Here is a 7391-nt window from a genome sequence, read left to right as displayed (position 1 = left end):
ATTCCGCTGCACCTCATACCCAAAAGTACTAAGTACTTTTATATATTCTAAATCATAATCCTCAGCACAATTCTTTGAGACAAGTACTATTAACATCATTTTAACATATGATTAGTGAATTTAGAAAGACTTGGTGAGGTTATACAATGTACTCAATGTCATACAGCTCTTAAGTGATGAACTGGAACTGCAGCCACATCTACCAAGCCCAAACACTTCCTCTAGCACATTTCTAAACTAAATATTCTCCCCCTAAACGTTCTTTTTCCCTAACTTCCTTTTTCTGCTACCTGGACAACCACATTCAAATACTTGGCGTCATTTCCTTCCCCTAACAGTAAACTGAAATAACTCTTGTATCTTTCCTCCTCCACCATTCTCCCATTTCAAAAATCCTTATTACGTCTATGGTTGGAAATTGAAATTGTTCTGTTTCCTGTCTCATTGACCCCAGTCTCCGCACGTCTTCAATCCATTCTATGACTATCTCATCTTCTTCCAGCTGATCCCCTCCACTGGCTTTGTTCCCTAAACCCTAACATAGAGAGGCTGAAGTGACTTGTTTGCCATTCAAACCCCTCTTTAGTCTGTCCTCAAACAACATGGCAAAATTTCTCACCTACTGCTTTCATTTATACATTCTAATTTCCAAGTAAATTTGAAAAGGCATTGTTTTATTTACATCCTAAGTTTTTCTTCTTGTATGCTTTATTCTATTTCCTCATTCTGGAATTCTTCCTCATTTTACCCAATTCCTAATTTTCTCAGGTAAATGTAAATACCCTATAGAATAAAGATTTAAAGAAATTGCAATCAAACAGTCACAGTGGGTGTCTCCAAATGGTGGGTGGGATGTTTATTTTAAATTTTCTTTTTTATATTCTAAGTCGTATATAATGGGCATTTATTTTCATCATTTGAAAATTATGTTATTAATGACTGTCAATATACAGTGAGCTGAGTAGAAATTAAAGGGAAAAGTTGACTGGAGCCATACATGTCTTCTTTTAAAAGACTTCAATGAAATCTAAGGCATATGTCAGTCGAGAAAGATGTGTTATAGGTGTTACAATAAGATCATCCTGTTGAGAGGCTCTGGAATGTAAGAAGGAAGAGTAATTGGTTTGCTTGCTTCTTGTTTGGAAGAATGCATCATGGGATACTTATTGTGCTTAGACGGCAGGTCTAAGAATGTAGTCTGGGCACAGTGAGTTCATACATAGACTTGAGAGTAATCTAAGTGGGATAGATTTGGTTGTTCGATTATGAACACAGAAAATAATAGTGCAATTTGATTTGCACTTTATAAAGTCAATAGAAAGGTGTTAGATGACGTCAGAAAAGAGATGGAAGTGATGATAAACTGTGCAGTAGCACAAGGCCATTCTTGCTGCTGTGCCCTCCTGAATACAGAGCGGGGAAATTTGCCTAATTATAATAGATTAAATTCACATTTGCAAATGTGGAATGAGAAACACCATGTACGGCTATCAAAAATAAATACTAGCCATTAGACTTCATAAATGAGCTAGAGTAGCATATTCAAATATAAGTTTGAAATGAACAGAGGAAAGGCCACATGAGCGTTAATATCAAATTATAGACCTCTAAGAACTTCAGGAATAAGGACTGCCACTTTCATTATATGATATGGGGAGGAGCAAATCATACCTCTGAGGATAATAGGCCTTTCTCACTGATTACTTAGTTACTTGAAAGAAGTGTAAGGAAAAGAGGACTTTCTACATAGATATATATACAATATATCAGAGAACAAATATATTACAATGCATTATACATTCATGAAGTTGTACCTGAAATTTTTCATTTTGTTCTCTCTGCTGGTCATGGGCTCAGAAGAAAGTGGCAATATTGAATTCTATTCAGATAGTGAGTCAAGCATTTAGTGTAAGAGCTAATATTGTAAAATTTATTTTAAAAACATAGGAGATAAAAAATCTTAGAGAAAAATACATTAGAACACAAGTAATAGTAACCATGAAAGAAAAAAGGATACATTTCATTTTATCCAAGCTTAAAACTATTCATCAAAAATTATCATTAATAAAATGAAATGGTAAGCTAGACACTGATGAAAATATTTATAACAGATACACTTGTCAAAGAGCTCTTATAAATTAATAACAAAAAGACAAACCCACACTCAGTAAACCTCACCCTTCTGTAAGTAGGAAAAAAAAAAAGGCAAACCCAATTTTTCAAAATGGGCAAAACCTTGAATAGACATTCACAGAAAAACCTAAATGAATAAATGGCCAATCAGCATATAAAAAGGTACCCAACATCATTAGTCATGAGGGAAATGCAAATCAAAACCACAGTGAGATCTCACTACATACCAACCAGAAGGTCCAAAATTAAGACTAACAATATCAAGTTGGGGCAAAAATGTGGAGCAATGGAAGCATTCATATATTGTTGGTGGGAGTTTAAAAAGGTACAACCACTTTGGAAAACTGTGTGGCAGTGTCTAAGAAAGTTAAGCATCACCTATTTTATGACTCAGCAATTCCACTCCTAGGTATATTCCCAAGACCAAAATGTATATGTCAGTAATAAGCCTTATACAAAAATATTCACAGCAACTTTATTCATAATAAGCCCAAAATGAAAACAACACAGATGTTTATCAGCAGGAGAATGGATAAACAAATGGTGGTATAATTTACACAAAAGGATATTATGGGGAAAATAAAAGGAAAAAACTACTGATACAACTGCTACTTGAAGAATTTCCAAGTATTTTGTCAAGCAAAAACAGCAACAAAAGAGTACATACTGTATGAGTTCATTTATGTGAATTCTAGAAACAAGCAATGATTTCTATCAGAATAGTGATGGCCTCTGGTGGGGGTAAAGGATGTGGATTGACTGCAAAGAGCCACAGGAAACCTTCTGTGGTGATGGGTATGTTTCATATCTTGATTTGGCGAATGCATGGATGCATGGATGTATATATTTATACAAATTTCAGATATATACTTAAGATCTGTGCATTTTTGTATTTACATTGTCCCTCAACAAAAACAAAATCAGAAAAAACTACTGAAGAGTGAACTTTAAGTAAACCTGGGCTTGTAAAAAAAATACTAAAACAAAAACAAAGATTTTAAATCCATGATCTAAATGAGAATAATGAATATTTATACCTCACTACTTGGCCTATTTCCACCTGCTCACCACTTTTGCTTCCATCTATTCGGCAAACTTGAACAACCTTTACACAGTGGAACAGACATTAATAAGAGGGAACTGAAGCCCAAGGGAACAGATTATTAAGTGCTGGCTTTGCCACTAACATGTTTTGTGATCTTGGGCAAGTCACTTCCTCTGGACCACTGCTTCCTCATCAGTAATATGAGGACCAGACTAGGTAATTTCTAAGGCTACTTCCAGCTCTAACTTTCTGTATATAACTCCAAATGTGAGTTCTGCTTCTTAATACAAAGAACAGCACCAGAGTTCTACGGTGACCTAATGAAAACATTTGGCAGCATCAGCAGACCTGAAATCTGGCAGATATTTCAAAATGTTGGGTTGCCAAGAAAAGCTTACCAAGGTCATAAGCCTATTACACAATGATATATTGGTCATGCTAGTGTTGACAGCATCTCATATGATCCCGTCCCAAATGCTGGTAAAGTAAGGCTATGAATGAGATCCAGGGATACCTAATTCTTTGTATGTAACCCTGTTAAGAGATTCGAGAAAAGACTTGGAAGCTGATATTAAGATCTGTTCCCAGTCCTTTGGAAAACCTTTTCAACTCATCTGAGCAAGCACTCAAGAAGGAACAACCAACCAATGTTCTAAATAAAAGCATTTCTGTAGGCTTAAAAAAGTTACAATACCATTAAATAAAACTCCTTTTTTTTTTAGGTTAGCCATTTAATTTCCAATAGTGATAATAGGTTTGAGTATCCTGAATGACTATATAAGATGCTGATTATTCTTCTCATTTATCAGATACTAATGTCTTCTACAGATTGGAAAAGGGACAGCTCGCCCACTTCCCAAAGCTATATGAAACCAATACAAAAGTACACCGAGTTCTGAAGACAAGACACAAATTTATTCATTCCTCAAGGGCATTTTTTAGTACATTTCAAAAATTGACTGTCCTGGGTAGTCTACATAATTTATCACTCATCTCCCAGAGCCCTTTCAGTCCAAGGAATAACAGGACCTTCTCATTCCTAAGGCATTCATGGTTAATGACTAAAGAATAAAGAACATTTTTAAAGCAAATCCAAAAGTGATTTCATAAAGGGCAAAGACTGGATTTCACATTTTTCTGCTAATCACATACATTCATCCTGGAGGCATTCTAAGTGTAATAATACATATATCATTCTCTGCAAGGGCTGTTTGTCTATTCATCTGTTTTGTAGTAAAAATAGCTTTCATTTACTGGAGTATACCCTAACATCTAAAAAGGACTCCAGTGGGGGGACCTTGAAGATGTTTTAAAAAAAAAAAAAAAAAAACATAAAAAAAAAAATAAATAAATAAAAAGGACTCCAAATGTATGAGAAAGAATAGGAGAATGGAAAAACTCAAGACAAACACCTGATCATATTTCAATGCTGTGATGCAGAAATGATGGAGAGGCACAAAACTAGATCAAAATGTGCCAAGTAAATCTGATGGTGCTTGAAGCAGGATGTATTTCAAATTAATTTACACTGAAGCGCAGTCATTGAACAATAAAAATTATTTTGAAAAGAAGATATTTGGGGGGTCTTCTCATAATTAACCTCAAAGAAGAATGAATTCTCACCAAATAAAATATTTCCATTTCATATATCACAATATGGAATTATAACCGAGAGCCACCTTAGGAAGATGAACTGTTTTAAGTACATCCTAGTTCTATTCCCTTTGTGTTACGTGGAACTTTTCTTGGATAACTAACTTTAGAGGCTTTTGCAAATATACATTGCTTTATTCAAAAAGCATGTCTAAAAACCTTACTAAAGCAGGAACTCATTCAAAGCAAATTTCTTTAAGGACTGTTTTGTCTTTTCCCCATCCTGAAGGCTGTGGGCAGCGGAAGGAAAATCTGTGTTACTTCAGAATTTAAACGAGGTTCAAAAGCATTCTTAACACTGTCTTCCAATTGTACGCATGTGTAGCTTAGTATAATTTCCAGGCTTCAATCGCAAAGACTTGAATTTTTTTCCCAGAAATTATAAGATTCTCTATAGAGCGGATGATAGTAACAGGATAGAGACGATGAATACTAGGAAAGTAACTGGGGCAGTAGAAGGATACCAAAAACAAGATAGCTTATTATGACTCGTAGAACAAGTAAGACTAATATGATAACAACTGCACTGATTATAATTTGCTTAGCTCTTGAGGCCCCCAGAAAAACCTGAATAACAGGATGTATCATGGAGTTTTCATAGTATAGTTTATTCTCATTATTTGGGGATCCCATATCTGCACATTCACCTACTCACTAAAATGTACTTATAAACCCCAACAACAATACCTGTGATGCTTTTGTAGTACTTTGTGGACATACACAGAGCTGTGAAAATTTTGAGGCATCCTACATCATATTCTCAGCTGAGGTCAACAAGACAATACTCTGCCTTCTCGTTTTAGGTGCAATGTAAACAAATATCTCTTTCATTGTCTATTTAGTACAACTTCTTGCATTTTTGTCCTTTTTGTTGGTGATATTACTTTTTTTTTTTTTTTTTTTTTGGTGCCAGAAATTTAAGCAGAGACCTAAAATGGAACCAACTGACTAACACTATAGTAAAAAGAAAACAAAGCAATGATCTTGGCTTGAGCTGTCTGGTTCAGTGGTCTGGAGGAACGTCACACACAAGCTCAGTCACTGCAATCAATGTTTTCTGGCTGTCACTTCTAACATAGTAGAATCATGTTAGGGGGAATGAAAAAAGTGAGCACCAATTCTTCCCATGTTCTCCCTCCTACTGCCAGTCTCCCTCTGTCCCTGTGTTGGATGCAGCAGAGATCACCCACCAATCAGCCCTAACATCTGGGCAGGTCAACAGGGAAGGGCTAATCACTCTGTTCTGCAACTACAGCCAGATTCACCTCCAAAACAGTACCTGTGGCTCTAGCTTGGACTCCTGTATTGGAATCTGGCTCTGGCAGTGGCAACTAGAGAGGGTAATAGGACTCCTGCTGAATGAAGGAAGTTGGATGAATGAATGGGTGAGCTGCAGGGGTCACTTGCAAAGGGATGAGGAGCGATAAGGAAACAACTCGTTCAGGCAGATGCTTTTGATATCTATCTCTGATACCTGCCTGTGGCACGAAGGAAAGCCATCTCCCATGGGAGAGAAGTCAATGGGGTGGGAGGCCATATTCTCACGACTGAGTCTTTCCAGGAGCCAGGGCTTCAAGGCACAAGGCTCCTGGTTCCTTCTCTCAACCAACCCCTCTACTCTTTCCACTCTCCCTCACTGTACTTCTTCTTCTTTTTCTTCTTCTTTGCTGCCTTGCTCTCTTTTGACGCATGCCTTGCCTTCTTGCCTGTATCATTCTCAGAGTCTGAGCTGTCAGTCAGATAACTTTCTGTCTATATGTTTCTTTTTTTGCTTTTCTTTCTTTTTCTAGAAGAATTTCTCATGGGGTCAGGCTTTTCAAACTGTGCTAACTTCTCCTCTTCCTCATCAGGTATCAGAGAGTACTTGGTCCCACCTGGTTGCATGAAATAATCCTTTGCAAAGTGGCCTTTACAGCCACACTTCTTGCAGGTAGTGTTCAGGACAGCCTCAAGGGTGATCTTCTGCCCAGTGTAATCCTGGAAGGCCACCTCTCTTCTTGCTCAGTGATAACACTGTTGGGGTCAAGGTCCTTCCCAGTCCCTTGGTTGACAACTTTCATGGAGAGGAATACGTTTATGCTATCATTTTTCATCTCTCAGCCAATAAGCTTCACCCACACTTTGTCTCCAACGTCTACTCTCTCAGAGGGCTTATCCACGTGACAGGACGACATGTGAGCTCCATGGACCAGACCTTGCTCCCGACAGCCTGGGATTTTGATAAAGTCTCCATAGTCTGTCACCATAGCAACTCTCCTTGGAAAATAGTGTAGGGAGAAGGCAAGTTCTCCATGGTCTTGGGTCTTCCCGAATCATCCTTAATGTTCTGTGGTTCCTCCATTTATCTTCTGCTAAAGCTAATTCAAGCGTCTTGGTGTCAGCGTCAGGTCTCCCAGCTACAGCATTGCTCAAAACACCCTGATACTGCTTCTTAAAATGCCTTCCAAGCATGTGCTGAAGTGTCGTCTGGTGCTCCTAAGCACAAGAAGGCTCTTATATGCCTTACAGAGAAAATAAGTGTGTTAAATAAGCTTCAAAAAGACATGAGTTATAGTTCTAT

General features: G+C 37.3%; 1 pseudogene; it reads right to left on the bottom strand.

Moving 5' to 3' along the window:
* Window positions 1-6445: 6445 nt before the first annotated feature.
* LOC112396601 (nucleolar protein of 40 kDa pseudogene) lies at window positions 6446-7139 on the bottom strand (annotated as a pseudogene).
* Between the last annotated feature and the right edge of the window lie 252 nt (window positions 7140-7391).

The sequence above is a fragment of the Neophocaena asiaeorientalis genome, unplaced genomic scaffold, assembly GCF_003031525.2.
Source record: "Neophocaena asiaeorientalis asiaeorientalis breed wild unplaced genomic scaffold, Neophocaena_asiaeorientalis_V1.1 scaffold57, whole genome shotgun sequence".
NCBI lineage: Eukaryota > Metazoa > Chordata > Mammalia > Artiodactyla > Phocoenidae > Neophocaena > Neophocaena asiaeorientalis.
The sequence above is the reverse complement of the archived record's forward strand: the minus strand, read 5'-3'. Positions and strand labels throughout refer to the sequence as shown.